Below are 15,591 nucleotides of genomic sequence, written 5' to 3'. Positions count from 1 at the left end.
TTGCCAGGATCTGTGCTGAGGATAGCCTCAGAAAAGATTTGTCAGGATGGCTACTAAGAAGGAGAAAAAAAAATCCAACCTTTATTGAGGAATAAGGGTTCACTGGGCCAAGCGGGGAGTGCAGAGGGTTGGAATGACACAGAGAGGCCAGATTGAATACTTTGCAGACTGTTTAGAATTCTCCAAGGAGATTATTTGATGGGAAAATAGTGATGGGCCTTCAAAAGAGATGCATGATTTTATGACCAATATTACCATCTGCCAGAATATAAACTGAGGTTACTATCAATAATTTTATTAAAGTTACACTTTGATACTTTATATCACAGAACTAATTATTTTGTGGTGATATATGCTTTTATTTTTTTAATTGTTATAAACATACACTTTGATTATTGATGACGTTAAGTAACTTAGTGGTTTTAGTCAAGAGAAATAAACCAATCTTCACAAATTAAAACAAAATTCCTCTTGGAAATTGGAAAAAAAATAATTTTTCACTGTGCAGTAAGGGCAGAAAGGACAAGAGGTTTTTGTTTTGGTTTGGTTTCGTTTTTGTTTTTAGAAGCAGTAGTAAAAATTTTACCTAATAAATAAGAGCTTTTGGCATCAAAGAGCTTAGAAGCTGTCATTCCATCTTAAAAAGTAAAAAGCTGAGGAAACTAGAAAATCAACAATTCTTAGATCCATCAGAGAAATGAGGTCACAGGCCAAACCACTGCCCTCAAAATTGGGGAAAGATTGGTGGATACTGAGAATTATCACTTACTAGAGCAGAGAACCAGGAGCAGAAATCCACAGGAACCAGTGCTGGGGTAGGAAACCTAAATTGTGATTGATAATATACATTCTGAATACAAGTTCGTTGTTACATATATGGATTATAAATATGGCCTAAGTTTGCATCTTATTAACACAGTTCTTTTATAACCAGTTTTAATTTTTAAATTATTTTTTCAGGTTTTTCCGGTTTTATTTATATAACTGACATATAACATTGTATATGTTTAAGGTGTACAGTATAATGATTTGATGTATGTTCTGAAATACTTACTGTCATAAATCTAGTTAACCTCCATCACATCATGAAGTTACAATTTCCCCCCCCTGTGGTGACTTTTAAGATCTATACTCTTAGCAACTTCCAAATATACAAAACTATATTGTTAGTTATAGTCATCATGAATATCCAGTTGTTTTTAATGTTAATAAAATCTAATTATTTTTCTTCATGGTAAATACTTTTACTGTCTTATTTAAGAAATCCTGAACACAAGTTCACAAATATAATCACATATTTTTTAAGAGACCTTATGATTTTAGCTTTTACATTTAGACCTATATTTTATCTGCCATCATTGTGTGTGTTTGTGTGTGTGTGTGTGTGTGTGTGTGTGACTTGAAAAAGGAGATCGAAGTCCATTTTTACAATATGGGCTATTCAGTTGTTCCAGTAACATTTGTTGAAAAAAACTTTCCTTCCCCCATAAAATTACATTGACACCTTTACTATGTGTGTTGGACTATTTTTGAACTTTCTCTTGGGCTTCAAAAATCTACATCTCCATCCCTTTACCTGCTTCACATGGTCACTTTTACAGTATCTTAAAAGAGGGTCTTAAAATCAGTTTCTGGGATTTAAACTAGTATCCCAACTCTCCACCTATGTGGAAACGATAGAGTTCAGGAAAAATCCATACACAGATTCTGACATTCATTTATCTATCCCTGCTTTTTCTCTCCCTTTCCTATTTTTGAGAGTTATGCTTGAATTGTAATAGCAACAAGACAATGAAATATATTAACATGTATTTCCTTGAGCATCATCTGCTTATCTTCTTGAGGAGGTGTGCTGCATTATTTTAATTGTTATGGCAGAAATATAAAAAGACAGAATGGTCAAATTTGAAATTTAATTACATAAAGAGAGATATTTGAAGAGTCTCAAAAGTAAGATTTAATGGGAAGAAGTATTTTCTAAATGCTATATGCTACTTAGTACAGCAAGAACCAGGACTAGAAGTATAAAAGAAAGAATTATATTATAGTCAAGAATAAGAGTCTGGTTTTAAAATATGCCTGCGAATTCCTTGATATTTGTCCATCAAATAATGGAACGTATTTTTCTTCCACTTAAATATAGGCCAGCTTATGTGAACCTCCCCTAGTAAGTAGAAATAACAGAGGAGAAACTACTCGACTTTTGATGCTAGGTTAGGAAAGGCCTGATACTTTCTTTTGGGACATTCATTTTGGCAACCCAACAATCATGTCGTGAGGTGCCCAAGCCACACAGAGAGGCCACATGTCATATTACGCAGTAGTACAAGCTTAGTTAACAATTTACAGCCAACACCGACCAGGAGATATATGACAAATCAACCCGCAGATCATTCCTGCATCCAGCTTCTAGCATCCAGTAATTCCAACCTAACACTGAGTGAAGCAAAAAATAAGCTGTACCCCCAAAGTTATGCTCAAATCGAAGATCTGCGATTTAAAAATAAAAAATTCCTCCAAAAACTAAATATTGCACTAATGTGTTTCACAGAAATACATACCTGGCATGAACTTAGGTACCAGGAGTGGTGCTATGATAGTAAAACCCTCAGAACAGGAGAAAGTGGCTTAGGCCCGGGTGGTGGAGAAGTTAGAAGGACACTGAGAGTCACAGAGACTATGAGCAGAAGCTTGGTGGCACTTCAGAAGAATGCTGGTGGGAGATGAAAGGAACGTGAGAAGAATGTTATCGGAAGGTGGAAAGTTTAATGATATTGTCACCTTTGTTAACATGAAAAATTTAAAAAAATGAACTTGATGATCTAATTAAGAATATTCCAGACAAAGTGTTAAAGTTGCCATCTGGCTTCTAGTTGCTCATATTAAAACATAAACGAAGACAGTATAAAGAAAACATTTTTTTAGCATAAAGGCAACAGAACTTTCAGGGTTTGGTTTGACAATAAAGCCATTTGTCATCCACACATTCTGCAGTTAGCAAATGACTCTAAAAAATTAAAAATGTTTTTTGAGCTGAGATCAAATTCAGTGCATTATCAGGGAAATATTTCTCCAGAAGCTACTCAGGGCATGACTATAAATCCCTTTGTTAAGATCATGAATATACCTGTTGTGGTACTTACAACAGACAAGAGTCCCTCTTCACATCTTAATGTCATGCCACACTGATGCTCTTTATTACATAATAGAACCTCTCCTCAAAACCTTACAGGAAGCCAAAGATAGTAATAAGGTAATTAAACAAGGAGCCCATTAGACAGGTGGTTCTAATGTCTTGGTAGCCTATATAAGCAAAACTAAGTCAGAGTCAATACATTCAAATCCAAGAAAGTGAAAGAACAACCCATCACAGCTAATGAGAGTCTCTCAAATAAGGCAACTGCTTAAACTATAATAATCAAATAATAGCTTTGCTTTATTCTGTGTGTTCTCTTTAGTAATTTTGTCCCTAGCTCTTGTCAGTGGAGCACTCCTAACCACTTTCCGTCGGGCACTGCCCGATTCAAATCCGTGTCTGATCAAATAAACTCTAAACATTTTAGTGCGCCTCGGTTTACTTTTTAACAATAGGGATGGACTTATCTTGGTGAGATGCGTTAGTGTGGCTTTTGTCTAGTGAAACAAATGCCATTAGTACTCACAGAAAACCTGCAAGAATTTTAAGACAACATATTAACGCAGCATTGCCAGCTTGAACTAAGACAGAGGCAAAACAAAATAAAGCATATTGACCTTCGAACTAGTATTGGCATGGCACATGCTGAGAAGACCATTCAGCTGCACATACCGATCATTTCTCACGGAAGAGACGTGAGAGTTCAGACAGTAGAATCAAGAACCTTGAAGGTGCATCCAAGAGTCGTCCAGAATCATTCCTAGGCCAGAGGGTTGAGCCCTAATCAAAAAGCTGGCAGCATGAAAAAAAAAAAAAAAAAAAAAAAAAAGGCTGGCAGCATGGTCTTGGCTGGATTTTGTATTTGCTTTGTGTGTGTAATCTTTGTGTGTTCCCTGTTTTGAATGGGGTGGTCTGTAATAGCTATCCTAGGCCAGGCTCACCATCTTGCATCATTTGTGTGTGTGGGTGGCAGGGGGCGGGGGTACTGCAGAGGAACAGGTCATTTGTCTCTGTTTCCCAGGTCTTCCACAGGGGAATTGTTCTGGAGGGGCTGTACCTGCAAAGACTCTATGTCTGGACATAATTTAGATAATAAAATGTTGAACTTTAAGCTGAATGTGATTCCATAATAAATAAGACTTTCTTGGAGTCTTGGGAGAGGGGTTAGTATACTTGACATGTGGGAAGAATAGAAATGGATGGCAGATTATGGTGATTTAAACATATGCCCGCAAACTCATGGCACTTCTCTCCATCAAAAGGTAGATTCTAATGCCCCTTCTTTTAAATATGGCCTGACCTAGTGACTTATTCCTAATTAATCAATGTCATATAAATTATGATACATGAATTTCAAAGCTGGCTTCAAAAGGCAAAGCCACTGTTACCTTGCCTTATCCCTCTTAGAATATTTAAACTTTGTATCCAGCCACTAAGTTTTAAGGAGGCCATGGCAATGTGGAGGGGCCAGGTGTACATGTTTTGATGGGCATTCCCTCTACTTAAGTTCCCAGGAGACAGTCAGGACCAATCACTAGTCCTGTGATTCACTTCATATACCTCTCTGCCATTTTGGGGAAATGGAAGTGACGAACTCTGAAGGATTAACTACATAGCCAGTTATCCAAAAGAATCATTCATAATGAAAGAAGAATATTTCAATCAAAAGATTATTTAAAGTGGTAAAGACATATGTCTCTACTAATAGAGCTCTGTGATGGTTTATAAAAGAGATCAGCTCAGCTCTTGAGAAAAGAACATTTTCTTTTTCTGTATATATCTGAGTTCATTTCGGTAGAGCTGCAAACCCACTGCAATTTTTGAATCCACATTTTGAATGTTCAGAGAATATTCACAAATACATTTTGCAAAAATATGCCTGCCTATACCTTATGCTATTCAAGATTTCATAATTCATTAAACCAAAACTGTGTTATAATTGTGCAACATAAAGGTTAAAGTTACGGCTTTAGTTAAATACATATGATCCATATTACTGAAATCAGGAATGAAAGGCTGAGGACATTTATGCATCTGAGGAGTATAAACAAGATATTAAGAATAGCATATTAGCATGGAAATAAAGAATCCCTGTCTCTTCTAATGAAGTGAGGGAAATATCCAGAAGGATATAACAGACTGTAACACGGAAATAAAATTACTGAAAATGACTTCTTATAAACCACTAGTTTTCAAGCTCTTTGATGGAAGAAAAAGAAGAAAAAGGATTGTGTCTTCTACTTCTTGTATATGTTAAAATACTAGTTTTCTGTTCCATTGGCGATATGAAGATTGCCATGTGAACTATCTCCCTTTGTAAATATATTTCTCCCTGTCTTTCCCAGCTTTACCTAATTCATGGACCTTCACTCTCTTTTTCTGTTGCTATTTTAAGCTTTTTTTGGGGAATAGGGCAAAATATGTAGGATAACCAGCATAACATGTACAGTGAATCTCACTGTAAACTCACTTAAGAAATTCTAAACTCCTAATGCCTTCCATTTCTATTTTTGCTGTTATTGGTTGTTAATAAAAGGGTGATGGGCTCAGGGATCTCTAAACAGTTGTATCCCATTGTTTGAAGAAAACAGTAAGTGTGTAAGTAGGAAAGACACTCGACTGGTTTTAAAAAGGATATTCAGATTCCAGATTATGAGGAAAATGAAAGCATTATACTAAAGTGAATAAAATCTCATTAGCCCCCCAATGTCTAAGTGTCCCTCCTCTCCTCCTGTATCCACTTCTGTGGGTTTGAGACACTTGGGTTTCCCTGTACTCCCTCTTCCTACTTCCCCGTGTATACAGAACTTGCATTAACTTGGGGAATGTAACTAGGAATGCTATGAATTTCTTTACTATTACATAGTTCTTAGGATGCATTGCATTTCAGATTCTCTAGATTCAGATTCTGTAAAGAAGAAAAGAACAATCAACAAAAGTGCTGAACTTAAAGGGAAAAAAAAAGTTAATTAGCAAACAGTTGTAAATGGGTTTGTTTACTTCAGGACCCTTGATTTCTTCCTGTTGTTCTTTAGCTTCCCCACACTGATTTCCACATCCATCACATTTCATTTTTCTGAAATCAGCTTATGCACTTAATGGTCCAGACTGGGCAATCAATGTTGATTGAAATCAACTTTCAAATTGATGCAAGAGGTCCACTGCTTGCTCTAAGAACCAGCTGTGTAAATCTAAGAGAAAGATAACTGTCAGCTTTTTCCTATGTAATTTTACATCTTCTTAAGCATACTGCTGTTATAACGACCCAGGAAGCACTTGTATCTAGAAAAAAAATCACTAGGTAAACACCAAATACCTTCAAACCCCACCACCCTGACATGATATTGGACAAAAAAAAAAAAATTATTGCTGTCTTGTTAGCATCTGCTTAGAAATGATTTGATTTCTTGGATATAAGGATAGGGCTCATGTTACTGTGGTACTTATTGAGAATAGGCTGTTCCCAAGATAGACTCAGTGGAAATAGCGCCTTTTGTCTTGCCGTGGAAGAAGGGGCTTATTTTCAAAGTCATCCAACCTAGTGTACTTCTAATTACAACCTGATGTTGGTTTTACAGAAAGAAGGCTCACAGCAGTGTGAGACAAGATTGTTTCATTTCTCTCACCATAGGGTATCTATGTTTGGCTTTCAGAGTTGAAACCGGGGAAGCTGCATTATAACGCTTCCACTTTGTTGCCCTGGGGTGAGTATAAGACATCATCTCTTTCCATGAGAGATTTCTATTTGCTCTCCATAGTTTCTTCTCTTCTACCTTGGCCTCCATGAAATCCCTCACTTCTTGCTACCAAAAAAAAAAAAAAAAAAAAGCAACAAAACTCTCATTAAATAAAATAAAATTTAAAAAAATATAATAATTGTCTCTGTAGTTTTAGTCCAACTTTTTCAAACATTGTTTTGGCTTTACGTAGCATCTTTTTTAAATAGACTTTGCATTTTAGTCTTAGGTTTAAGTTCACAGCAAAATTGAGCAGAGGGTGTAGAGATTTTCCCTAATCCCTGTTGCCCACATATACACAGGCTCTCCCACTATCAAAATCCCCCATCAGAACTGTACTCTTGTAACTATTTATCAGTCTACACTGGCACATAACCATCACCCAAAATCCATAGTTTATATTAGAGTTTATTTTGATATTGTATAATCTCTGGGTTTTGATAAATGTATAATGACATGTATCCAACATTATAGTACTAGGCAGAATAGTTCCACCGCATAAAAATGTTCTGTGCTCCACTTATTCATCCCTCTTTTCTCCCTAATGCCTAGCAACCACCGATCCTTTTACTTCCTCAATAATTTTGCCTTTTCCAGGGTGTTACATAGCTGGAGCCATACAGAAGCCTTTTCAGATTGTCTTATTTCACTTAGAAATATGTATTTAATGTTTATCCATGTCCTTTTACACATACCTCCTTACACTGTTGCTGTCACAAATTATATTTCTACACATTACTTTCACATTATCATAGATTTATAACTATTAGTTTATGTACTTATCTTTGAAATGATGTAGAAAATAAAAAGAACAATTACAAACCAATTCAGTAATATCAGACTTTATACTTATTATGTAGTTACCTTTACCAAAGTTCTTTACTTCTTCATATGGCTTCAAGTTACTGTCTAGTATCCTCTCATGTCAGCCTGAAGGACTCATTTTAGCATTTCTTGTAGGGCAGGTCTACTTGCAAAGAATTCCTTTAGCTGTTTTTATTTGTTTGTTTTAATCTGGGGATATCTCATTCTCTTCTTCATATTTGAAGGGTAACTGGCCACATGCATAATTCTTGACAGGTTCTTCTTTCCTGCTTTTCTTTCAACACTTTAAAAATGCCATCCCACTCCCTCGTAGTCTCCATGGGTTCTGATGAGAAATCTGCTCTTAATCTTATTAAGGATTCCCTGTACACGATGAGTCACTGTTCCCACAGTGCTTTCAAGATTCCCCTTTTGTCCTTGACTGTCCTTTGATTTTAATGTGCCTCGGTATGGATTTCTTTGTATTAACTCCTTCTTGGTTTTCATTTAGTCTGCTGAAAGAAGAGATACATGTCTTTGATCAAACATAGGATGTTTTAAGTCATTTCTTCAAGTATTCTTTCTACCCCACTCTTTCTCTCCTCTCCTTCTGGGGTTCTGATTATGCTACTGTTGGTTCACTGATGGTACCTCACAAGTCCTAGTTCATTATTTTTATTTTTACTTCCTGTTCCTAAGATTAGATAATTGCAATTCATCATCATCAAGTCACCGGTTTTTCTGTCTACTCAAATTGGCTATTGAAATCCTCTAGTAATGACTATTTCATTTCAGTTAATCAAACTTTTAAGGTCCAGAAGTTTTGTTTGGTTTGCTTTCTCTTTATTGATATTCTCTATTTGTTCATACATTTTCCTTGAGACTCCAAAATACTTATTACACATCATTTAAAAATTATATGAATTGTGCAAGTGTTGGGGGAAATGACTATATCTTTGATCAAATGTATAGACTTGTATTCATTTTAGTTACATAGTAGTCAATATAACAAATAAACATCATGTTAACAATGGATATTTTAATACTGTTTCTGGAGAGATTAATGAATCTCATATTCTCACCAAAATAAACTCCATATACCTTCACCTATTTTTTTTAAGCCAGTTGTTCATGGTTGGAAATTCATTTACATGGCCAATATCATGCATTTTATACACTTTTTTTTTCGTATTTTTCTGAGTATATAAACTCAGAATATGCAAGATATATGCAAAAATAGAAATGAATACACAAATAAATGTAGGTATATTAAATACACACATTTTTCGAGGACATTGCCCATCAAAATAGAAATAATTCAAATATTTCTGTCTCATTTTCTTTACAATTGTTTTACTATTCAAAAGTCATACAAATCAAAATACCAAATTCCTGAATATCATAAAAGCAAACATTCTAAATAAGTTACTTTCAGATAAGTTAAATATAATGATTTTTAAAAAGATTTTATTTATTTATTTGAGAGAGAGGGAGAAAGAGCAGGAGCAGGGGGAGGAGCAGAGGGAGAAGGACAAGCAGACTCTCCGCCTAACAGGGAGTCTAATGCAGGGCTCCATCCTAGGACCCCAAGATCATGACCTGAACTGAAGTCAGACACTTAACTGACTGAGTCACCCAGGCACCCCAAACCTGATGATTTTGAAAAGGCAGGTATATTCATAATAGAGAGCACTTACATTGCAACATTTAAACACAGGTAACAGCCAGTTGGTCTCTAAGCATGTTTGGAACTAAGGTATATTTATATATTTCATTTATACATATAGATATATATACTTATAAGGTATATAAACTCAGGAGTGTTGTAGTGGCAAAATTTTGTTAAGATCACCAGGAAACAGGAGAAGCCAGTGTGCAACCATAATGCATAGAAAGAAAAATACAAGTGTTGGCAAGGATGTGGAGAAAGGAGAACCCTCTTATGCTGTTGGTGGGAATGCAAGCTGGTACAACCACTATGGAAAACAATATGAAGGTTCCTCAAGACATTAAAAATAGAGCTACCCTACAATCCAGCAATTGCACCACTAGGTATTTACCCCAAAGATACATAGTGAAAAGAAGGGGCACCTGCACCCCAATGTTCATAGCAGCAATGTCCACAATAGCCAAACTGTGGAAGGAGGTGAGATGCCCTTCAACACATGAATGGATAAAGAAGATGTGGTTCATATATACAATAGAATATGACTCAGCCTTCAGAAAGGATGACTACCTACAATTTGCATCGATGTGGATGGAGCTGGAGGGGATTATGCTAAGTGAAATAAGTCAAGCAGAGAAAGACAATTATCATATGGTTTCACTCATATGTGGAACATAAGGGATAATGCAGAGGACCACAGGGGAAGGGAGGGAAAACTGAATGGGAAGAAATCAGAGAGGGAGACAAACCATGAAAGACTCTGGACTCTGGGAAACAGACTGAGGGTTACAGAAGGGAGGGGGGTTAGGGGATTGGGTAACAGGGTGATGGGTATTAAGGACGGCATGTGTGGTGATGAGCACTGGGTGTTATATGCAACTAATGAATTGTTGAACACTACCTCAAAAACTAATGATGTATCTTATGTTAGCTAATTGAACATAATAAAAAAATAATAAAAAAGAAAAATGCCAAAAAGAAGAGAGAAAATACACCTAATATTTGTGATTTGTTTTCATCTACATTTAGTCTATCTGGAGGAAAGACTCATCTCTGCCCTTGTATTCCAGAAGATAGCTGTCTGCTAATCTAATAACTCCCGTGGTTTTGGTTTAAAACACCTTCACTATGTTTCTCTAATAGGTAACCAAAAGAGTCTTAAGACACAATACTTTTCAAAGTAATAAATTATGACAGGCCCGGGAACTCTTGCTTAAAGGTGTGCTCTGTGATTTGACCCTCATGTTTCTAGGGCACTCTCTTCTTCTGGGAAGACTCATCTGCTTTGAATGATCAGCACTGAGATAATCTCAAATTTATTTCAGAAACTAAAAAAGGTTATGATCTAAAATAAAATAATAGCAGGACAACATATATTTTGAGTAGCTATAGAAATGCTGATGCAGGCTCAAAGGCTATTTAGTTTTTGCCATCCAATTCAGTAATAAAATGATGAGTCAAGGGAAAAGGAAAGCTATGGAAATATACTCTGAGTGCATATTTGGTATTACTCTTTCACTGACTTTATCTCGTTAGTAAATCAAGAACAGTACTATATTAGCTCAACATCTAAAGGATGCATTCTTGTGAATAATGTTTCAATTGCAAAACCTTCTTGAGTCTTCTATGTTATCCCATAGGGCTATAAGATGACCAAGTAACTGGTGAGAAATTTTATACTACTCTTATTGATCACAGTATGAAAAGAAAACAACAAAGGCATCAATAATACATGGTCCTGGATGACATCTTTATAGCATGGCTAATAAAGATGATTTGAAATAGCCCATTGACTTTTTCTCTGCCCAGAACCTAGAGTAAATATATAATTTAATCTTGCTCTAGAAGTTGAGGGCATTTTCTTTTTTGAGAATTGTGATGTTATTCATGTTGCTAAAGATAAGGCCTTGCCCCAACTTTCAGGTTTTAAAGCTTACTTATTAAATTTGGCTTCAAGGTGAAATGTGGGGAGATAAATGGGAGTGATTGAGAGATTGAAGATGAAAGTGTGGATCTCTGGTTACAGAACTGAAAGAAATCAAAACATGGAGCCAAAGAAATATGACAGTGCCATTTAGCAGATAATGTGGTCAAGGGAAAAAGAAAAGAAAACAGATATGATTATGAAGCTTCTTTACAAATGGCATCCATGAGGTGTATAATCTTCCCAGGCGCAACAAGCTGCTTTAAAGAAAAAGAGAAAAGTCTAAATTGAGCAATTTTAAATTTGAGGATATTTGTAGAACCATGATTTTGTGATTTTTGTTCTGCTAGCAGAAATTCCCAATGAACTTGCACCTGCAAAACTGCATACTGCAAAACACATTCAACGTGTCATTCTGTGTGCACAAAGGATCAGGTTACACATTAAGTGATTTTAGGGTTTAAAGATATTATCGTTAATATTATAAGTGTCTTGAAAGCATAAAAATCTGACTTGGAATTCTGGGAGTTAGAGAGTCTATCAAGAAAAGCAACATACAACGTACAGTGCTTTTCCATCAGTTATTTCTATCAGCATAGTTGCACTCCAAAATTGAAAAAAAATTCAGAAATTAGGATTCCTTATTGTTTTTTTTTTATTTAAGATTTTTATTTATTTATTTGACAGAGAGAGACACAGCGAGAGAGGGAACACAAGCAGAGAGAGTGGGAGAAGAAGAAGCAGGCTCCCGCCGAGCAGGGAGCCAGATGCGAGGCTTGATCCCAGGACCCTGGGATCATGACCTGAGCCGAAGGCAGACATTTAACGACTGAGCCACCCAGGTGCCCCATCTTATTGGGGTTTTATTTCCCACCAGAATATAGCTTATTTTTCTTAATATTAAACATTTATCTCTTAGGAACTACACTATGACATTTCCATGATCCTGAGATCTGTCCTCTATAATAGCTCAGATAGTTTGGGAGCAGGGAGCTATTAGTTTGTTGATTCTTTGCCAAGTTCCTTGGAAATATTAGAAGAAGCCCTGGCTTTAGGATTATAAATGGATTATATCCTCTGTTTGCACTTTTGTTTAAGTCTCCCCACTAATAGGTCACTTCTCAGGCAAACAGCACCAAACCCATTGTAGACATTATAAAGTTTTGCCTTTCTCAAAGCCTGTGAAACTGGCCCAGCTGGCCTGAATATTTATGGAATATTACAACATCTCCCAGGATTCTGACTCTATTTTTTCCTGATTTTTCAGTAGCTAATGTAATTATTTTTTGCACAGCAGAGGAAAATTAATAACAGATGTGCAGAATATTTTAAATACAGTAGTATCCAATATGTTTTTGCATATATGTATTTCCTTTTTGGCATGCTTTCAAATGTTCTTCCTTTCTATTGCACTGAAATTGATATTTCTATCTGTTAGATATATGATGATCATATGGCACTGTGTTATATTATCCATAGATCCCTAGTATCAGTGCTGTCAAAACTTAGCATAAAAAAACAGTGGAAATTCTGCCTTGCTGGGGCGCAGATGGAAATGAATTTTTATTATAAGGAAACAGGAAGACAAACTTTGCCTTTGGATTTGTATGACCATGTATAATATACGGAATTAGTAGGCAATTTGCCTTTATTATAAATGACAGTATGCTGAGTCACTGCCAGAATGGAAAGTGGTAGATTTTTGTTGCTAAGTTTGTCTTTAGTAAGATCTAATCAAACAGAATTATGCTCCCATAGAAAGACTTCTGTTGCCTTCCAGTTTAATGCATTTTGTAAGTTTTCAGAGATTTTTTTTAACTAACTTTTCAGGCTGATAGTTTCTTAACAGCAACTGTTAAGGAGGAGACTATGTGAAAACCATACATTTCTCTGTCACAGCTTGACTTTGTGCTCACTTATCCTCTCCCGAAATAGCCTAAATAACACACACACACACACACACACACAATCTGAGGATGAGGGAAAATCTTTGATGGTGGAATGCACATGAATAGGGGTCATGAGTCGAATTGTGTCCCCCCCAAATTCATATGTTGAAGTCCTAACCCCCATTTCTTCACAATGTGACCTGATTTGAAGATCTTTTCAAAGGTCATTAGAATGAGCCTCTTTTGGTTTCCCTGACCCAATTCCAACATGGGCTGGGCTATACTAATCTGTATATATACACAAATCCATTTTATTTCTGCTCTACCTGTATGCATATCATATATTTATAAAACAAAAGCTCATGGGGCGCCTGGGTGACTCAGTCAGGTTAAGCATCTGCCTTCCGCTCAGGTCATGATCCCGGAGTTCCGGGATCAAGCCACACGTTGGGTTCCCTGCTTGGTGGGGAGTCTGATTCTCCCTGTCCCTCTTGCCCGTACCCCTGCTCCTTCTCTCTCTCTCCCTCTGTCAAATAAATAAATAAAATCTTTTTTAAAAATTAAAAAAAACAAAAACAAACAAACAAACAAACAAAAAACCCAAGAGTTCACACTCGTAACTGTCATCTAGCCCCACAGGGTTTCTTCTAGTCTTACTCCTCTTCTTTCTCCCTCTCTCTCCCTTTCTCTCTTGTTCTAGCTTCTTTCTCTGACAGTAAAAAACCTGGCTCCCATTATCTACATTTTACTTATTTGCCCTACCCTATTATACACACACATTGGTTTCCAAATGTTAGCCTACCTCTTATAGAAAACACACTTATCGACTAGAGCACAATGTGATGTATGGTTCTTTTAGTCATTTTCCTTAAAATATCAAAGCAACACTGTTACCCAAAATTGCTTAGATCAAATACTTTTTCTGTACTTTCTTAGGCAAAGTTATATCATATATATGTAATATAGTTGAATTTATTTGTTATAGTCTGAATTCTATCTTGATAAGAAATTTCAATCAATAAAAGCTTGGGTCATTCAGGTCTCACATTTCACAACTAAGGTATCTTATAAGAAACAATGATGTGGAAGAACTGAATGCTTTCTATAATGTAGTCGTATTGACAATAAGGAGATAATGCCATTATCATTCTGAATCCCAGGAAACATCATGTTATGTGGCTGCTTCAGTGCATCATATTGATATGCATTGTATTGCAGACAGTTTGATAACTTAGGCAAAAATAAAGCCTGTGAGTAAGATCTAAGGTCCAAAGTTTCCCATTTGTAAGGAGAATACATAAACTTCACAAATTTTAGCATCTATGGTGACAATAAATAGCTTTCAGCTTTAAAATAATGAATAGTTCAGTTATTTACATAATTTGGTATAAAGACATTTCCTCATGAAATAAAAACCTGAACAGGAACCAAAGTGTGGTATAAAGTATATAAGACACAAAAATACCCATATGAAGATCAAAATGTCCTAGTCTCTCTGGCAATCAGGTTGGTTCATTTAACTAGAGCTGGTCGATAGACTATGAGAGGAAGTGACTCGTGTCAACTAAAAAGTCACATGCATCTTCTAGTTCTAGTTTTCCCTGCTAACGACATACAAGCTACAAGAAAAAGAAGGGCATCTGAATTGCTTGAGACTTGACAAAAGTAAGAAATAAAACTTTATTAATGCATTTGGGAAAGCTAGTGTAAATCATTTTACTACGAAAGATGGTGGTGTGTTTCTTCCTAGAATTATTCAGTTGCTTCAAATACTTCCATGGTTTACTTATTGGTAAAAAGTGTGTTATCCCAGCCCTTTGGATTGTCCAAGCAGACGATCACTTGGTGATGTGTATGAGAATATTCTTAAATGCCTTCTGCTAACTGCCACTTGATTATGACATCCTCTTCAGTATTCTCTCTTCAGTTATTGCGTCTCCAAAACTAGAGAGATAGTTGTATAGCAGAAAGTCCTTAGACAAGCATTGGAGAGTGACAGATTTGATCCTGTGCTCTGCACCAGCAATTACTTTTGATATGTCTTTGGCCAAAGATAAATCTCACATGACAGTGTTTTTGAGGATTACGGATAATACATTTTTACAATTGCTGGCAGAGTGCAGGCCCTCTCACCTCATAATTATTTTTTATTCTTATTTGTTCTTATTCTTATTTTCATTCTTTTATCTCACTTAGGATAAAAACAGGAGGCTAGCATTTTCTTAGCACCAACTCATTTACTTTATAGGCCGGGGCTTTTCTTAGCACAATAAAAGTTGACCTATGCATTTCTTTCATGGTAGACAGATCGATGTAAAATGCTCTGTAGGGAACCAGTCTGATTCAGTTTGAGCATAGCAGGAATCTTGGGTAAGTATAGGGATCAAGTGCTATAAAAAATTTAGGGACTCATACAGTAAGATATTAGCTAAATA

This window comes from Mirounga angustirostris, unplaced genomic scaffold (genome assembly GCF_029215605.1).
Source record: "Mirounga angustirostris isolate CCGP_5_RB_7025 unplaced genomic scaffold, mMirAng1.0.hap1 SCAF_7, whole genome shotgun sequence".
Lineage (NCBI taxonomy): Eukaryota > Metazoa > Chordata > Mammalia > Carnivora > Phocidae > Mirounga > Mirounga angustirostris.
This window is presented reverse-complemented; position numbering follows the sequence as displayed.